Source organism: Corvus kubaryi, unplaced genomic scaffold, assembly GCF_017639235.1.
Source record: "Corvus kubaryi isolate FWS band 111438036 unplaced genomic scaffold, C.kubaryi_AGA036_p1.0 37367, whole genome shotgun sequence".
Taxonomy (NCBI): Eukaryota; Metazoa; Chordata; class Aves; order Passeriformes; family Corvidae; genus Corvus; species Corvus kubaryi.
Genome location: NW_024581119.1, coordinates 849,256 through 868,880, shown reverse-complemented (window position 1 = coordinate 868,880; position 19,625 = coordinate 849,256). Strand labels below are relative to the sequence as shown.

At 50.6% G+C, this 19,625-nt stretch overlaps 1 protein-coding gene across 4 annotated transcripts in view; it reads left to right on the top strand.

The window, feature by feature from the left end:
- SIK3 (SIK family kinase 3) overlaps positions 1 to 19,625 on the top strand; it is a 70,960-nt gene that overhangs the window by 749 nt on the left and 50,586 nt on the right. The window lies entirely within an intron of this gene.

Below are 19,625 nucleotides of genomic sequence, written 5' to 3'. Positions count from 1 at the left end.
AAGACAGCAGGCAGGCCTTAACCAAACCCCTGCGCTTGCCCTGCTCTTGGCTCTGTGCTGGCTCCTTGGAAGCGCTGCAGAGGGAGGACTGTGTTGGCTGGGATTGTCCCTCTGTCAGTTCCCAGGGTTGTCCCTCTGTCGATTTCTGGGGTTGCCCTTCTGTCACTTTCAGGGATTGCCCCCCTGCCAATTTCAGGCACTGTCCCTCTGTCAGTTCCCGGGATTGCCCCTCTGTCGGTCTCAGGAGTGACATTGTTTTGAAACACGAGGAGAAACCTACCATCGCCTTCGTTTGTTGGAGCTCTGGCTCTTTGCCCGGATAATAAAGTGAAATTAATTTCAGGGGCTATTTAAACATCAGTTATAACACCTCCTGGACAGTTCTTTTCAGAGCTGGGCTGTATTTGCCTGCCCTGATGGCTATTTTGTGCCTGCAAGTGCTCGATGCCACAATTTAGCCTGCACTTGAGGTGTTCTGTGCTGTTGTTCGCCCCATGATAAACCTCAACCTTGCTGAGAGAAACAGGTTGATGGGTTCAGGAGCTTCGAGTGCAGGAGACTGACCCCTCTGAGTGGAGATCACTCCTGGAGAAGGAGTGATCCAACTCCAGGTTGCTTTCCTGTTCCTGTTTCCAGACTCCCTCCTCCGGTCAAGGTTTCTTCTCAGTGGTGCTGACGCTGAGGTTTGCAAAATACCAAAGCAGAGACCATCTTTTGCATGGGAATAGTTGATTTTGTCTGAAGAATGGCAGAGTGTGCACACAGATTTTGTCTGGAAATTGTGTTCCACGTCTACAGGGCCAAGGCTGGATTTTACACGTTGGATTTGGGTGATGGAAGGGGATACTAAGCTTGGAAAGCTTTGCTTTATAGCAGCGTACACTCATTCCTACTGCCCTGGAGTGACTGAGGGTGGGTTGTGGACTTCAGGAAGCGCCTTTCTGGTGGGATGGTGAGGTGCTGGGGGCTCTGCAGTGTGGGAGGGGCTGGAGCGGCGGGTTTGACCTGCAGCATGTTCCCAGCACGGAGGAGATCCAGTCCCTGTCCCTCCGAACTCTGAGGGCTCCCCGAGCCTGGGGAAATACCTGTGCTGGAACAACTGCCATCTGTTCGGCTGAGCTGGGATAGCTTGGAGCTGAAACTTGACCTGGAAGCTTTCTCAACTCCGAGGTCAGGTTTCCTTTCAAATCCCAGCGTCTGGAGAGGAGTGCGAGTGAACGGATTGGATTCTGCCTGCAGACCCTGAGCACTGTGGGTTCAGTACTTTTCCTTCGCTGACAGAACTGTTGCTGTTGGCTCTGGGAGAGGAGTGGGGAAGGAGAAAGGAGCTGCTTGGTTCAGGCTCTGGGACTCGTGAGGTTAGAGGGGAGGTGTTGATGTAAATGCATTGGAAAGGGCAAATCCTTACGGGGAAGCGTTTTTGACTGGCAGCAGAAATACAAAATAATGCTACTGCGAGCTTGTCTTCATCACAGTTACACTTTTAACACTTTGACTTAATGGAAACAACTTGGAAGTGAGTAAAACCTTGGCAGAATGATCCCATTTAGGGATCTGAAAGAATTCTTTGATCATGAAACGCAAGCACAGCCCAGTTGCTGCCTGTGCTGGCAGCCCCTTCCTGAGGTGATCCCACTCTCGAAGTAGTAGCTGCGTAAGAGAACCGGGCAGTTCAAATATAGCCACCAAATCCCTGCACAAACTTGACCCCGTGTCACATTCTCTTAGAGAAAAGCGAGTTTGCTCGTCATGGCCCCTCCTTGGGAACCGGGCTCCTCCACTGTCTCAGAAGGAATTCCACTGCGAGTGTCTGGGCGAGCTTGGAAATAGATGTACCCCGTGATACTGGGCCTTTTCCAGAAGGTGAAATTAATGACGGCGTGGGCTGGTGTCCATTGCTGAGCCTGGAGTTAGAGGTGGTCTGTGGATGAGTGTTGGATCCTGTTTTCCTTTCTGATGGACATTTACCAGGTCGAGTGGACTTTGACATGACAGCTCCAGATAGCAGCCAGAGCATTCCTGGCTTGTGTCCCCTTTTCCCTAAAAAAAAAAAAAAAAGTGGAGGGTAGTTGGGTGCTTGGTCTGATCTTAAAGGACTGGGATTTTCCTGGCCCTTGGGAATTGAGCACTGCGTTTATTTAGAGAGAGGAGCAGAGCGCCCAGCCCTGCTGGGCTGGCACGTTCTGCTGACACCGAATGTTGCAGTTTACATAGAACTGCATTTCAGGAGCTGAATGTGGGTCAGCAGTGCTGGGGACACTGAGGAAGGGGAATGTTAATCATCCCAAAGGGCAGGAGGCCTGTATTCATAATTGTCTCTGCTGGAGCCGATGGAATAGAAAGGAACAGTTGGCAATTTACATTCAGTCCCTGCCCATGCAAAGTTGGACTCTTGTGCTCTGTCAGAGCTGCTCCGATGGCTGGGCAGGAGCTGGAGCCACTTCTCTGGCCAGGATGAATTGGGCACCTGCAGGATATCTTGCTGCATCCCTCCTTCTGTCCCCCTTTCCTTTGTCTCTTCTCATCTTTCACAAGAAACCCTTGTTTCCGTGCTAAAAACCTTCAGAGTGACCTGCTGAATGAATTGTTTTCCACAGAATTTCCATTTATAAATCATCCAAGTGACTTCATTAGAACTCCAGCTCTGTTCAGACACTGAGGTCATTCTTAATGCCACATTTTTTCATAAGAGCTGGTCAGGGAATGTTCATGAGTGTGCCGAGGAACACATACCTTATGTTCCTGTGCTCTTTGGGTGTTGTGTTTGAGTCTTCAGGAGCTGTTGGGGCTGAGGAGGACAGAGAGGGATGCTGTGGTTGCTGGGCACTGCTGAGAGCTCTCTGCTCTCCTGGTTCCATCCCTTCCATCAGCTCCGTGTGGCTGGAGGCGCAGCCGGAGCACGGAGCAGCGCGCACCTGCCGTGGTTGCACTGCACTCGCGGAGCGTTTCACTGGGAGATGAGGAGTCACTTTCACATCCATCTTTCTCTAGAAATGGAATTGACGGTCCTGAGAGAGCACAGCTCCTTCCCAAGTGCGGTGATCTTCCTGCTGTGCTGTCTTAGCTTCTTCCAGCCTGGCTGTCAGCTTAGGTTTGAGTTAAATTTCAGTAATATCTGTATGGGCAAAGCTCGGAGCGAGTTTCACTGGCTGTGTGTCATGGGATCCTGTTTGAGGAGTACCTGGAGTTGTTTTACTGGACAGTAACCCAAATCCTGATGCTTTAATCCTTGGCAGAACACAGCCCTTCTACCAGCACAAGCACAACTGGAGAAAGGCTAGAATTGAGTTGATTTTTTTTTAAGGTTTTTAAGGAGCTAAGCCTTTTCTGGAGAATGGGAGGCAGCTCTGCCCTCCCTGGGAGAGGACGTTCCCTTCCATGCGAGAACAGGCTTAGTTTCTGTGGTTTGTGTTTGGGTGAGTTGGAGTCATCAGTGGAACACATTTTTCACCAGAGTTCTTGGAGGTGGGCACTGTGGCACTGAAACCCAGGATGAAAAGCGGGCTGGCAGACTCCATGGAGAGTTGGGCTTTGCTCTGGGAGGACTCAGGCTGCGTTTGGTACGCTCTGGTCTCTGAGCACGAGGACTTGCCTGGATTTCTCTCCTCAGATGCAAAGCGCTCTCAGCCCAGAGGGTGGAAAAGTCTTGGTGGCTGCTCTGTCCTGCTCTCCCGACCTCGGACGTGCTGCAGCGAGGCACGTGGCTCTGGGCTGACTGAGGATTGTTCCCTGCAGCCAGCATGCCCGTGTGATAAGCCCGTGCTGGCGCTGCCCTGACTCATCGTCCTCGTGTCAGATGGAATTGTTCAATACCGGTGCCACACGTTTCGTAATGACCCACGCAAGGGCCTCGCCTGGTCATCTTTCATCAGTCATTTTCCTTTCCTTTGCAGTGTTTGGTGGTGCTGCACCTGTCCTGCTTCTGATTTCTCCTGGCCATAAGGAAAGCTGATGGCTGTGGATGGCTAATTCCTCAGGCAGCATTATCCTGCTGCTCACAGGGCCCTTGTTCTCCTCGCTTGTGTGCTGCAGGAGAGTTGTATTTTAGTTCTCATTTGGTGGGGAGATTAAGTAAAAGCCTAAAAGCTAGAAATGAACTTCGGCTAAGCAGAGTTGCCACAGTGGGGATAAGAGGGAGTATTTCCTAAAACCTCAGAGAGCCATTGCCTGTATCAACTGTGGGCTAAAGTACTGACATTTTATGTTTCATTACAATGTTTTTCTTGCTGTAGCAAATAACATTTGATTACCAAGATGTTAATGCCAGAGCATGATTGAATTGGAGACCAGGCTGCTTCTTGAGATGCTAACAGGTGGAAACAGGAGAGCCAGCTGACAGTGGGCAGGGTGAGCTAGGGGGCCTGTGGCACGTGTCCTGAGCCTTTTTGGGCAGGGAGAATATTCTAAGAGAGCCAGGATAATTAATACCTACTTCTCAGCTGTGTGGCTGTTAGCTTGTTCGGGGGGTGAGGTGGGTACAACTTTTGTACCTCTTCAACCTGGCTGCTTCCCACCTCCTGTCTGGAGGTCCTTTCTCCCGAGTAGTTGCTGTACCAGAGCTTTGGGGCTGCTGCAGCAGGAGGCAGTCAACACCTGATGGATGAGGTGGTGGCACCTTTGGGCAGGTACAGAGGCTGCCTCTGTGAGGAAAAGCCACTGACAGGAGCAGGAGGAGGAATGGCTGTGACACAGACAGGAATCGGTGTCTCTTTTCCAGGAGGGTCTCACAGAGGTTTGGTGAATGCTGCGGAGGCCTAATGAGGGTTTCTAGAAGCTGTCTCCTCATTTGTGTTTGAAGGAGGAATTACGTGAGAGGGAAATAAGGAAATGGCAGTGTGTTGCTGGGAGACTGGGCTCCTTGGGTATTAGACATTTTCACAGAGAAGCAGCTCTAAGCTCCTTTTTCCCACGTCCTCTTGTTGGGTCCTGTATCAGCCCTGTGCAGTGGCTGTACAGGGTGCTGCCCCTTCTTGCTCTCACCAAGATGATTGTGTAACAACTCTGTGTTTTTTCCCCGTGAAAGTAAAGCTTTGGGAAGTTGCTCCAGCGTTGCCAGTGGAGTAGAATTCACAGTTTGTGGTGGAAGTTCTCCCTGGCTGAAGAGACTCTCATGAGAGTTGTGACTTCCCTGTGTGACCGTGGTGGGTCTCGTGGTCTGCACTCCCCCAGCAAGATGCTCCCTTTAGCTGAACCTGCACGAGCAAGGGTTGAACTGGCTCCAGAGTCTCTCTTTGGGGCTTGCACAGGTTTAAATAGCACAATTTGGAGATTCTCTAGTTAAGCTGATGCCTTTTCCTGGTCTTAAAATCAAGAGTCATACACGGTTAGAAGGGGAAAAGGGATTTTACCTTGGTATTTATTTTAAGGATCCTCAGGTGCACACATCCAGGTCATATGCACCGAGATGCATCCCGCCAAATGCCCACCCCAAAAGATTGGGTATAACATTAGAGGTGTTACTAATTAGCAGATCTATCAAAGATTCCCCAATGAGAGGCTCAAGTGAGCCCCCCTCCCCAAGGAACCTTCCCCTGGATGGTTCTATCTGGGTTTACAGAATGTGTTCTGGAGAGGACCTTGGGATCTGGGGCACACTGATCCCCAGCTACGAAGCTTCTAAAATGTTGAGTCTCTCAGCTTGACAAACAAGTCCAAGAATGTAGGCAAAAAGCACTGAGAATACAGAAGTTGTAAAAAAGGTATAACAGGGGTATAAAAGAAAAGGCAAAAAATCTTCATGGCATCAAAGCCATTGTACTCATTTAATGCAGTCAGGACCTTTTAGCTGATCCCAGGCTAGGGGTTTAATATGCTGTGTTAACACTTAAATGAAGAAACCACTGAAGGGCTGATTCATTATTAGTCATTATGTGTCTTTTTCTGGTAATTCTGACCCCAAGTCTCTCTAGTTGAGGCTAAACCTCGCCCTCTCTCCTAAATGGCCATCACAAGGGTTCAGTGAAAAGGGAATTACGTGGCTTCAGCCAAGTTTCAAAGCAGTCGAATCATGCTATCCCACACAAACAAACTCCCACAGCCAGTGGAACTGACACGTTGAGCTCAAAAATAGCCCAACGTGTGTGGGGGGAGCCGAGCTGAGCTCCGCTCTGCACGTCAGAGGATGGGCAGGAGATGCTGGGACAGTGCAGCAGCAGAGTTAGGTCTCACTCGAGCCTGTTGGACCTGGCTGGGTGTTACCTTGAAGCATTGGGTTCTTTCAGAGCACGTGGTCTGATCACAGAGAAATGTTGCTGATTCTTCTAGTTATTCTCTGCATCCAGTGTTGGGGACAATTTCCAGCCAGGGCAGCTGCGGCTTGGAAGAACTGTAGGAAGGAGCAGGTGTGTTGGGAGTGAGTCCAGCATCCCTCTGTGCGAGATGTGCAACTTTATCATGGGGAGGTGGCTTAGGCCTGCAGTTTGTGGCCATGGAGGCTTTGATTATTGGCATAACTTGGTGGCAGGAGGGCAGATGCTCTTCTTGGAAGTGCTTTGGCCATGGAAGGTTTGAAATGAAGGTATAAATATGAGCATTGGTTCATGCCCCTCAGCTGGAGTGTGTGCAGGAGTGGCTGCCTGTGCAGGGTTTGTGGTGGCAAATGCAGCACTGGGAAACCTCCCCATGGGATTTGGGAGCTGGAGTTGCTGAGAATCTGTCTGAAGGAGCGGGCGAGTAAGGTGGGGATGCAGATGCAGAAACCAGACGTGCTCTGGCACAGTGGAAGGTGCAGCTGCAGCAGGTTGTGGTTCACCTGGCCTGGGATGGGAGTGCTGGGGTCAGCTTGTCCAGAGGGTGATTCAGCAGAGCCTGCAGCAGGTCAGCTGGGCCACGGAGAGAAAGAAACTGGCTGTGTCTTTCCAGGGACTGGAATGGGAGCCTAACCAGCTTCCCGAATCCTGCCTTGGCTGTCTAACTAGGGCCTGCTGACAGGAGCGAGCTGCGTGTGTTGAGTTACCACCTTGATTTGCAGATGGATGGAGGGACTGGCCTGAATGCTGGTGTTGTGCAACGCAGGAGGTGGCTGTCCCTGACAACCCAGTTGGGTGTTTCCATTGTAGTTCGGGATCTCCTCTACGTTTGCCGCTCTCCTGTATGGTTTGGCTCTGCCTTCAGCTCCTTAAAGCGTCCGCTGCAGTTATAGGGCATTAATTACAGTACATTTTGAAGATGGTTTAGAAGAAAAGGAGTCTGTGGGGTATCAGCGTGCGACTGCGGGCCCGGAGCTGGAGGCCGGCGTGGTTTGACAGGGAGCCAGGCCCAGGACGACTGTCAGAGCTCCATTAGCCGAGCGCACGCCTCGGCGCTGCTGGGAATACAGAGAATGCGGGGCTGCGGCAGCCGATTAAAGTGTTTCAATTAAAGTCTGGATTTGGAGGCTGTGTGCGTCTGCTGCCTTTCAGCAAGCAGATGGATGTTTCTTGTCTCCTTCCAATAACTTTTAAAATGTGGTCGGTCCTCTTGGAAGGAGTTCTGAATGAGAGGGACGCAGCGAGGTGTTTGCAAGGCTGGGAAAGTGTGTGTGGATTTCTGCAGCATTAGGGAAGACACACTTTTTCCAGGTTTTTCCTTACCTAAACAAGTCAGTCTCCACTTGTCCTGGGTTTTAGGCTGTCGTGGGCTTTCAGCTGTGCCTTTTCCTGCGTAACCTCTGTCCGTTCAGAGTGTTATGTGTGGGAATACCTTTGGAATGTGTATGGAGGATAGCAGGGATGGGTGTGTGACAGACCCATGGGCATCACACTGTGGGCACAAGGGGTTTTTTTAAGGTTCTGGGATCTGCTGTCGTGTAACCTGAAGCGTTTCTGAGTTTTTTGCCTGTGTTCAGTCTCATCAGGTGCTTCCAGGGGTGTTTCTGGCCTCTCTCAGGGGACAGTATCTTTGGAGCTCTGAGGCTTCTTGCTGTTGGGCAAAGGCAGCTGAATTGAAGCCGATGCCTAAAAACGAATTGTGGCATTTCGCAACATGAAGTGTTTCTAATGGAAGGAGTACGTTTATGAGCTGTCTGTCATTGTGTGTGAAGTGTGATCAGATAACACACTGAATTGCAGCAGTGAGCCTAATTGGAGCTGGTTCCTGTCTGTGGGATGGAAGGATACAGTCTGTTCAGGTGTCATGCTGCTCCTGCAGGCTTGCAGGAGTCTGGAGCGGTGCTGATGCTCAGGGTACCCTTGCCAGGTAGGCAGAGCCAGTTAGATCTTCTGTGATACAGTCTTCAGACAGTGACAGTGAAGAATTAGGGGAAAAAAATGCCTCTTGTCACATGTATATCTAAATTCTTAAGGATGTTTGTCTGTGCCTTCCTTCAGCTGAAATAATTAGTGCTATAGGAAAGAGTTTGCTTTTGTCAGTCACTGTGACAGCGTAATCATGTCTCTGTGTGCCCCAAATTTTCATTTGAGCTCACAGCACTGGCAGCAACCGAAGATGAAAAGTATTAGTCTTGGTACTTAGTCTTTCCTCTCTAGATGTGCTTGTAGGAAATCCTTGGGCTGTAATCTTGCAAGTGGCTCTGTCAAGGTTATCAGCCTGGCTGGAGTGCCGCTGATGGACGGGCTCCGGGCAGCCTGCGCGGCTTTTCCCGGCTCCCACTGAGCAACCGCTGCTGCCGGGAATTGTCCCGGCCTCTGCCCTGCCTTGGACAGAGCAAGGATCATGTGCTGGGTGATTTATGGCAGGTTCTCTCATTCCCAGGTGGCCGGCAGACAATGGTGCTCTTTGCGGGAAGCTCCTGTTGTAGCCGGTGTCCCGTGCACCCCGAGGCTGGAGCAGCTGCGCCTGCTTTCAGCAGTTCTGGAGGTCGGAGGACTCCCCCAGCAAACTGATTATGATACAGCTTAGCTTGTGCTCTATTTCTTTGCACATGTAAATGTACCATTAGTGAAATCGAATTGCTCCCCAGCAGCCATGAAGGAGCATGTTCTCAGCTCTACAAAGGCCATCTATGTTCTCCCATCTCTCTGACACAGTGAGGGGGTTGTCACTCGTACAGCAACTGTTTGTTTTCAAGCACAGTCTCATTGGAAACCAATAAAAATCATTCTGATTCATTCTCTGTACGAGGATTTTAATACTTGCCTTCCACAGAGGCTGTTTTTCCCCTTGAGCTGCTCTAGGAAGTGTAAGATTAAAAAAAAAATCCAAAGACTTTTCCTTTCTGTTGGTTAATTCAGCTGGTTTATGTTAGAAACAAAGTGCAGAGCTGGTGGAGAAGGAAACCACGGTTGCTCCCTCCCCCTTGCTGCAGCGTGGGTGTCGTGTGCCCACTGCCCTGGCAGAGCTGAGGTACACGGGGAAACCTGTGCTTAGTCAGAACAAAATATTCATGTGTTTTTCATCCAAGCTGAGACTCCCATTACACAGTAAGATGACAAGTGAAGGCTGACTATAGGTATTTTCCCACTCAGTGGGCGCTTGTGCAGTTTCTGAGTCATCAGCTGACAGTGTGGGCCTTAGTCTCTGCTTTTCCTTGTGTGTGTGTGCTGCTGGTCCCAGTTTGGTTCCACAGACACAACTGGATCCTTGTTTTCACTTACCATTGACACAGTCGGGAATGAACTTGGTCCCTTCATGTGAACCCAAAGGAAAATGCGGTGGTTTGGTGACTGCAGTCTGGGATTTGAAATGCACCACCTTCTTTTAAGGTAAGGGTGGGATACAGCCCCTAATTATGACGTCACTGAATTGTCTAGTTCCTTTTTGAATGATGGTAAAATCTCTTGAACTTTTGTAGGGCTTAAAGGCTGATGGGTTTAGGATATTTAGGAGGTGTAACTAAAGTTGCCCGGAAAAGTGCTGTTGGCAGTGACCAGCAGTGGCTGGATCCGTTCCTCGTTTCTGGAGGGTGTTGGGGTTCCTTGTGCTGTGCCATGGCAGTGAGGTGCAAAGCAGCAGTTTTAGTGCAGCAGGAAATTAGTGGGAAAACTAAACGTGTCAAAGCTTTCACCATGGCAACAAAGCCCAGCTGGCTCGCAGCACAGCGAGACAAAAGCGGGTCGGGTCTGCACAGAGCAAGGTGGGAGCCTGCTCCAGGCTGAGTGTCTCCAAACCTGCCCCTTGTCCTAGGGAAAGGGCTGGTAAGGTGATGAACATCAGGATTTGGAGTTGGGGATTAGAAGCGTGCTCTGCTGATCTCATTCTTATTGTCACCAAAGCACCTGACTTCGGAAGTGCCCACAGCCCCAAGGGTGCAGGGAGATCAAGGAAGTGTTTGGACAACGCTCTCAGGCATATGGTGGGATTCTTGGGGCTGTCCCGTGCAGGGCCAGGAGTTGGACTTCATGGGTCCCTTCTGACTCAGGATATTCTATGATTCTGTGCTTTTGAAAGGCTGCAGTGGATGGGAATGTTTTCACTCAGATTGTTTCCCTTTCTGTGAAACTGTTTGTAAATAACAGAGAGGTTGTAAGTCTGCCTTGTGTGACAGTGCCCAGACACAGCTGCTCAATTCTTCAGCTCTTTCTCTTGGATTTGTGAGCAGCCCAGAGGTTGCACGAGCACTAAGTCACGTTCTGATGGCACACCATCAGTCTGCTTATCTGCCTTCTCATTCCATGTGTTCCAGCATTTTGAGCTCTTCGGTGAGGTCGGCACAAAGAGGGTTGAGAGCACCGACATTGCCAGTGACACGTGGAAGGGCTGTCTGTGCTTCTGTCCCCCCAACAGCGTCTCTCAACGCGTGGTTTGGCCATCCCCAGCCAGGCTCAGCAGCAGGCCCTGCATGATGCTCCCGCCGTGCTGCTGCTCAGGAGTTGTTTTCCTCATAATTGAGCGGGATATTAAAAGGTTTATGGTTTACAGTTACAGGCGTTGCTCCGGCTGGAGGAGCGTTGAAATCGATACAGCAATTACTGCCCAGCTCATCACGGGTTGTGACTCTCACATGCTTGGGGAGACAAAAGTGGAAGTGGCTGGAGGAGTGCCACCAGCAGGCTGGCCACGGGCTCACCTCCAAGCCAGGGATGGGGTGCTGGGCAGCATTCCTGAGCCGAGGACAGGGTGCTGGGCAGGCACCCAGCACCCGCCTGCCCCGAGCCCCTCAGAGGCACACAGAGAACTCGCAATTGGGCTGGCAGTTTTGCAGAGCACGAATATTAAAAGAAAAAAAAAGCAACTTTAGAAGTGCTCTAAGAGCAAGAGTATTTTATACAATTTTCTTGTTCTTGTCATCTTCTCTTTGCATTCGTCATCCAGGCTGGGACTGCAGCTGAAGGAGGGTAATGGCAGCAGTGACCAGGCCTGGGTGGCCCTGTTCGGGAAGCGCTGCTTCCTGCCGGATTTGCATCCCAAGCCCTAAGTCAGCACTTCGGGGCTGTGTGTGGTAGGGTGCCCTGGCTTGTTGGAGTGAGTCATCATTCAAATAGTCACCAGAGCAAACGTGCTTGTCCAAACAGGAGCAGCTCTGCAGAGGCACCCCGGCTGCTCTGTCTGAGGTGAACAGCAGAACGCTTCTTGTTTTACCACCTGCAGCTCTCCGAAGTCCCAGACCCAGCGCAGTCGCCGGTGTGGTAGCACCGCCTTCCCTGCTGCCTGGAACAAAGCTTGCTTCCTGTGCTCCGAGGTCAGATCCTATCGCCTTGGAGGGAGCGGTGCTTTGTGCCAAGCAGATGTTTTCCTCGCCGGGTCCCAGAACAAAGGCTGCTCTGCGCATTCTGCCATGGTGCCTCCTGCCCCTCGCCGGTGCAAACCTCAGCTGTGCACCTGAGTGTTGGGATTCAGTGCTGGGATGGATGCTCCAGCGGTTTTGTTAGAATAGGAGTATCAACTCCCAATTAAAATGGTGATTAAGATAGCTTTTTATTTTTAGCTAGGCTTTTTTTTCTTATCTTAAATGTGTTTTAAGATCTTGAACAGCAATTCCAGTCTTCTGTTTGCTTTGATCCTTTGGTTTCAGGAGAGGCTGAGATCGGCTCTGCAGTAATGGCATGTGTCACAGGAGCTTTGTTTGAGCTCTCAGAGCCCCGTGCTCCTAATTCAGGGCTGGAGTAAGAAGTGTTTATGATGTGTGACTTGAGTGAGTCACCTCGAGTTGGAGGCAGCTGTCAGCCACAGCGACCTGCACAGCCCAGCCCATGTGCACTACACCTGGCTGGGGCTATCCCGAGCAGGGCAGCTCAGCAGGCTCCTGGCTGGGGCTCCACTCCGTCTGTCACACAGAAACCATTAAAGTTGTGTGAGAAAAGCGCTGTCACCTCAGCTATGCTCTGCCTCCTGCCATGCTCCTACCCTGTCATCTTTTGGAGGGATTCCTCCCCCAAATGCCCTCCCAAAGGCCAGGAAGGTGCAAATCAGCTCCTGCTGGCACGGTCCTGCTGCTCTGGCCCTGGCAGCATCCATTTCGGGTGACAACACTGAGCTCACAGTGTGGGAATCCTTCCGTGGAGTTCATTTTCCTCGTTGGCAAACTGTGAGCCAAATGTGTACACAGTTTAGAGCAACAACTTCCTATTGACAGTGCTTTCAGAGGAGCTGTTGTTTATAAAGTGAGGGATTTCCAGCTTTGTTTTTCTCTTTCTCCAGTGCAGAGTAAACTCTTGGAATTGAATGTTTCATTTTTTGACTGTTTGATAATAGTTGTTGGATTCTGCTGCTGTTGGTGAAACCCGCAGGCTGAGGGGAAGGCTGAGCTCTGTATTTTGGATGTTTCTAGATCTATATGCAGTGCAAGTCCTCAGAGGATGGATGGGATCTGGGTAACAAAAGCTGTGTGAATGGGAAACACAGATCTCCAGCTGAATGTTACACCTTGGCTCTGTGTGATATCAGTAGAAAGGTTTTGACACAGTCTCTGCTTGTGTTCTAGCTGGAAGAGAGATGGGAACAAGAGGAAGAAAGGTAGGAAAATAGGTGTACCCCTGCAGTTTGGTCTGTGTGTGTGTGTACAGCACAGAGGGCCTGAGCAGTGCTGTGCTGCTGTCCTGTACGCTCAGACTCACTGCTCGGTTTCTTAATCCAGGTACTGCAAGAGCATTGCCAAAAGCTTTGAGGGGAATGGCAGAGTTGGGATCCATTTAGCTCCTATCAAGCTGATGTGTACAAAGTACCTTTTCATGCCATTGCCCAGCCAGTTCCATCTGGGTGAGCAGGGCGAGTTCCTCTCTTCGCACGGTTGGGCTTCACGCCAGAGTGTTCCATCTCACACACACGTATGAGAATGTTGTAAAAGCATAAATCCCTGAGCCTCTCCTGGTGATATTACTGTCATTACTCTGCTAGTAGTTTTCAGAAGTTAGGGTTTAAGTGGTTCCTTGATTCTGTCCTCTCCTGTGATATGTCTCAAACCACCCCTGGCATTAGTGCCAAGCGCTGTGGTTGGAAGTCAGGTTGAGTGACGCCTTCGGCAACCAGCTGGAGATCAGCAGGAGGAGATACAAGATACTCGGGTGCTGTTCAAGCTGATAGTGCCAGAGAGATATTTAGCACATAGGTGACACTTCTAATCTTTAAAGCACTTCATAAACATTGGCTAATCCCACAGTGCAGTCTTGGTTGGCAACCTATCTGTCTTCCCTGGAGAGAACAAACGGCTGGAGGACTCTGGGAAGCTGCAGTGCAAGGCTGTGATAGAGCTTGAATTTCAATTGGATCTTTTTAAAGTATAATTCAAGCTACAAGATCCGCTGCTTCTGTGACCTGAAGCGCATGAACTGCCTGCACTTCACTCATACCTGGAGTGGGGATTCCCTGTCCTCGTTCACGGGACACTGGACTGAGCTGTGCAGCCAGGCAAGGGAGGATCAGGAGAGGCTTCAGCTCACCTGTCCCCTTCAGCACACCCTGGGGCCTGGCCAGGCAGACCAGGGGCAGGAGGTGCTGTGTGAGCACCAGCTGTACAGGAGAGTCATGAGCAGTCAGGGTGGGAGTCCTGAAAAAAAAACCCTGTGGCAAAACGCTGTTGTACAGCTGCGATTTGCTGTGAGGAGAAAAACTGAATGACTTCTGCTCATCAAGAACTTGACCTTTTCCTCCAGCATCCTGCTTTCATGGGAAGAGCAAATCCATGGGCAGGGAAGGTCAGTGCTTCTGTGGTCGTCTGCACCCGTGTCCTCAGTGGCAGATGAGAGCACTGTACCCTGTGGGTGAGTGAAAGGGAGCTGGGAAAGGGCACTTAGTGTGATACCAGGTGAGGCATCTCCTCGAGCCTTGGGGCAACCCTGACTCCAGTTCTGAGAGTGCCCAAATCCTCAAGCTACCGGTTGAGGAGGGAGGAGAGGCTCTGCCTCTCATGTTGAAACTGGGGCACTGTGTAGGAAGGAACGTAAGATTTGTATCATCAAAGGGCTGAAAGCAAGAGGGAACATGATTTTGTAGCCTAGTGATGAGGGAACTCCCCTGGGAGGGGATAGGGATCAGCTTCCATCTGTGCTCCAGGGACTGTTTATGTATTTTGTGTTGAGAATTGCTGGATGAAGCACATCTCGAGCAGCAGTGAGTTACTGAGGAGTAACTGGCGGCTGTGCTGGGCTGGCTGACTGTGCCTCACCACCTTCTGCACTTGCCTTGTCTCTTTTAGACTGTTTTTAGGACAGGGACGGTGGTTATTTACAGCTGAGTTACCAGAACTTAGTGAAATAACAGACCTCACCCCACTGTGAGTATTAACCACCCACAGGAGTACTACCAGTCTTCTACAAGGAAACTAAAGTGTGTTTGTTTGACCTCCTTCAGACACCTGAAGGTGTAAAGATAATGCAGTGTGTGAGACTGCTTGGACCAGAAGATGGTGATTATCAGGAGTTACGAGGTGACGAAAACCAGTGTTGTTTAGATCTGGTGATTAAGAACCTTCCTTTCACTTCTGATTTACTACTTGAGTATCTAAATTGCTTAATGAGCAAGAGTAATATGGAAAACTAGCAAGGTAGGAAGCCTGGTTTCCAGTAAAGCTTAAACCACAAAGAGTTTATCAGAATTTGGCGGGGGGCAGTCCTGCTATATATTAATAAAGAAACCAAAAAGGGTTTCTTTTCTTCACAGCTCAGAAGACTGAATATATTTTAATTTTTTCAGGCCTTGGTTTGTAAAAGATGGCAAAAGGTAGCCAGGTGAGATGTACAGAACAAACTGCTCACTTGCTACCGCGAGTAGAACCTACAAGGGCGTTGTTGCACCGAACAAGCCTGGTCCTGTAGCATTTTGTTTAGATAAAAGATACAGAGAACCCTGGGCAGTAACCTGCAGTTCTTTCCAAGTGCTTGTGAGTTAATGAGCCGGTTCCGCGGGGCTGCCGGGTCGGGCAGCACAGCTGGGAAGGTGCTGGGGCAGGGAATGGTGTGACCCCGGTACCAGGAGAGGCTCCGGCACAGGGGAGGAGCGTGTGTGGGGGTTTAGGGGAAATAAGCTCCGATCTCTGCAGATTTTCTCAACAGGATCAATATGAATGATAGAACTCACCGTGAGCTGGCAGTGAGTGCTCGCAGCCCAGAAAGCCGAGGGTGCCCTGGGCTACATCCAGAGGAGTGTGGGCAGCAGGACTGGGGAGGGGGTTCTGTGCCTCTGCTCTCGTGAGACCCCACCTGGAGTCCTGTGCTCAGCTCTGGGATCTCCAACAGAAGCAGGACATGGAACCATTGGAGCAAGTCCTGAGGAGGCCACGAAGCTGATAAGATCACCTCCCCTATGGAGACAGGCTGAGTTGGGAATGTTCAGCCTGGAGAAGAGAAGGTTATGTGGAGACCTCACAGCACCTTGCAGGATCTGGAAGGGTGGTGAGGTCCTGCACAGGGTGCCCAGAGCAGCTGTGGCTGCCCCATCCCTGCAAGTGTCCAAGGCCAGGCTGGACAGGGCTTGGAGCAACCTGGGGTAGTGGAAGGTGTCCCTGCCCACAGCAGGGGGATGGAACTGGATGATATTTGAGATCCTTTCCAACCCAAGCCATTCTGTGATTCTATTCCGTGCTCCTGTCATTGGGTATTATCTGGCAGCGCCAGCTTTGGCTGCAGCACACCGCCTGTTGGCCGGGGACGTTGTTTTGATTAGCTGCATCATCCTCGTGTGTGCAGGGATGAGTTTGTGTTTTCCTCACAAACACCAGTCACCCCGTGAGGAGACTATCAGCTTGTGTGGAAGAGGAAGGGTCTGAGCTTTATATAATCTGTTGGCTCAAAGACTTTTCAGAAACAAATCTTGCGACTGAGCTAGAGGCTAATGACAGCAATATGTCTGCTGGCAGCCAGCAGTGATTCAGAATAGCTTTGGGTCTATCCATATGCTCTTTTCCTTGCGTTACTTCTCAGCAGAGCCGAGTGCAGTTGAGGAGGGGTTTGTGGAGGGTGTGTGGCATGGGAGAGAATCCAGCTTACCTCCTGTCGGGGTGAATCCGCTGCCTATCTTCCAGACTTCCAGCAGAACGAGCTGTGTGAGGGAGTCATCTGCTTGTGTGCTGTTACCTCTTACATCATAACATGTCATGGCCTTGTAAAATAAACCCCTACCCAGTGAAGAATGGGCTGTATTTAGGATTGCTGTGGTGCTTCATCTCCATAAAATCATGTCCTTAAACAGCCACTGCAAAAGCTCTGATCTGTGACTGGATGCTCTTTTGGAGTGCAGCTTTAGGAGCCCAGGAAAGCCTGTGTGCAATGCAGAATTCCTGCTGGTTTCAACCAAGACTTGCATTATTCTCTTCTTTCTCCTTAGGTAAATAGCTACAGCACTTCAGCTCTTTGAGACAGGGAATTTCTCGTAATGCTTGTGGAAGGGCGAGCCCCACCATTCCATGAATGTCTTGGGGTGCCGTGAGAGTGGGGTAGAGCTCGTGTCACCCGCTCGGAGCTGCCCTGATGAGGAGGTGGCCCTGCTGCACAAAGACTCCTTGCATTAGGGGATGGTTTAGGTCTTTCTTTCTGCTTTTTATGGCTCTTACCTAGTGGTTTTGTACTGCAGCTGATAAGTTATTGATGCTGCTCATCCTCCTTCCTGCACACCTCTGCAGGGATGTGCAGCCGAGGCAGGGATGAGTAATGCCTTTGGAAGAAGTGTTACCCTAACCTTTTATGCTGGATGCGTACATTGAACACTTGAATCTCTACATTTTCCATTGCACTGGATGACTGTACATTCCAATCAAATGATTCATTGGATTAACATAACTTTTCTATGAACCAAAATATCTCCTCAGACCCTCAGAGCTAAAGGGATCTTTAGCAGATGCACTGTCGGATGCTCCGTGTGTGCCTTCCCCAGCCCAGTGCTGTTACACACAGGCTGGAGTGTGAGGCTGTCCTTTCTCTTCCCCTACAAGTGCACTTGGTTCCCTCACATTCCATTTCAGTGACGTTGGGAAGCTTTTTCTTTCTTTTTCCCCAGAGGGACTGAGCAGAGCTGTTTACCCTCAGCTCGCCAGCTTCCCCTCGGAGAGCAGGACTGATGAACACGAGGGGAAGGACAGGACAGCACGGGCAGAGGCTCGGGGTGGGAGCAGGTTGATCCTCACCTGCTCAGGTGCTGTGCTGCCGCTCATTCTGCTTCAACAGCTGTTCTGTAGCTCTCTTTGGGCTTCCAGGCTGGTTTGGCATTTAGCTGTGGGACTGTGCCTGGGGCTCTGTAGCTGCCTGTGCCCATTTGTGATGGAGTGCCATCCCTGCAGTGGTTCCTGCTTCCATCCCTGGATAGCTGCTCCTAGGAGAGTCGCAGCCTGCAGAGCTGCTGCCCAGAAACGAGGCATGTTCTGTGTGAGCAGCACATGTTCTGTGTGAGCAGCACAGCTCAGCCTCGCAGCTGCCAGAGTCACAGCCGGGGTGGTTGTGGTATGATTGTGGAGATGAGTGGATCCCAGAAGGTTTGCAGGGAGATAATTCCAGGCTGTTCCTCAAGACTTGCCGATGTGGGGTTGGTTTTTTTTTCTTGGTTGTTGTGAAACTGCCCTCGGTGTACACCTTATCTCAGAGCTGCTTGCCTGTCCTGCTCGTTGGCAGCCGTGTCCTGCTGCTCCTGGAGCACTGTGCCCGCTCCCGGGCGGGTTTCCGGGGGTGTTTATCTCTGCACTGCTGAGCTGCGGTCCTGGAGTAGTTGTTCCTGAACAGTAAGCTGGGAATGATTTCAGCTGGGCAGTGCTGGAATGCTCTGTGCCCATGGGTAGCTGTGGACTGCCCAGCCATCGGGGTGTTATGTGTGCAGTGACCTCGTGTCCTGCTCTTCTGGTGACATTCAGCACCTTGATGTCCCCTGGCTCTGGTCACCTCTGTGGCCATTGAACAGTTTGGCTACACCACCCCTGTGAGCTGGCCCTGCAGCTGTATTCACCCGTGTTAGGGTGTGAAACTATTATTGAAACACTTGTCTTAATGTGAGGGGTTTTTTTTAATTTTAAGCATTTCCAAGTTGTTAATCATGCTGGAATGGTGGCCCTGTCTTTTGCAGCTCCCCGGGATACACGGGCTGTGTGATCTGAGGGTGCAGCTAATGACTTTATAGCAGGTTTTGTAGTTTGACCTCGGAGCCTGCTGGTTGTGTCTGGGAATGAGCAGAGGAATGTGGTGCATAGAAGCTGTGGCTTGTAGGAGACCTGTTTTTGTGGAGCCTTGCTGATGGCAGTGACTTGCTCCCCAGCAGCCTTGTGGGCTCTTTACAAGGTGCACATATTGGGTCTGGACCATTATAGTTATCTCAGATACCCCATTTATTGTGAGACTCATTCTGTGACCAGGGAAAAGTTCTTGTTTTTCCTGAGGCAGCTGTTGCATTTACAGAATTTTTGGTACGTGCTAGAATAGAAACTCATTTTCATTTTGTACCTGAATCATAGAAAGTCAGGCTAACACAACAGAGCTCGTTGCTGCAGAGACAAAAGTTCTCCTGCACCACACAAATCTCTGGCTGTGCTGGCTCCACTCAGCTCTTCCCTCTCCTCACTACCCCAGCTCAGCACAGCTGGAACTGCACGGGACAGACACCCAGGGCAGGTGCCTTGTTGAGGGTGATTTTTCTGGAAAGGTGACAGCACATGCTGTGGTTTGGGGAGCAGCAGCCCTTCACCCAGCTGGGCTGGAGCAGGAGCAAGACTCTGCATGTTCCACGCAGGCTGTGGAGAGCAGTCCTGGCCTGAGTGCTCCTCTTGCACGCTCTGAACAAAGTCAAAAGCAATCCCTGGGCATGCAGGGTCTCCTCTCTCCTGGTGGCTGACGTCCTCCTGCATCCTGGTGCTGGGATTGAACTGAAATAAGCTGATCTGGTTGCTGGCACTGAGAGCAGCCATCAGTTAGTATGGCCACTCCTGCAGTTGGTAAATAAGCCTTTTTTTCATCTGCATTTAAAGAGAGAAAAAATACTAATCAGCCTGGTGAGACAGCGCCTTTCGTTTCTTGCTGCTATAGTTCAAATTAATAGAAATCTCATTTATCTCCTTCTGGTGGTATATGTCCCTGGAGAGCAAGGTCATGGCAAATGATACAAATGAATGAATAGGGGAGATGGGAAATATGATCTGAAATTCCTGCAGGCTCGCTCATCTCGCACCCTCCGTGTGTCAAGGGAGCCTGGATTTACGTCACTGTGCCTTACATAAGGATCTATAATGTGATAGCTCCCGAGGTTGTGTGGGTCTTGGGAGGCTCCTGTGTAATTGGTTCAGTATGTGCTCAGCAGAGCTGCACAGCTCTCGTGGACGGCTCTGCAGTCACTTGCAAGGG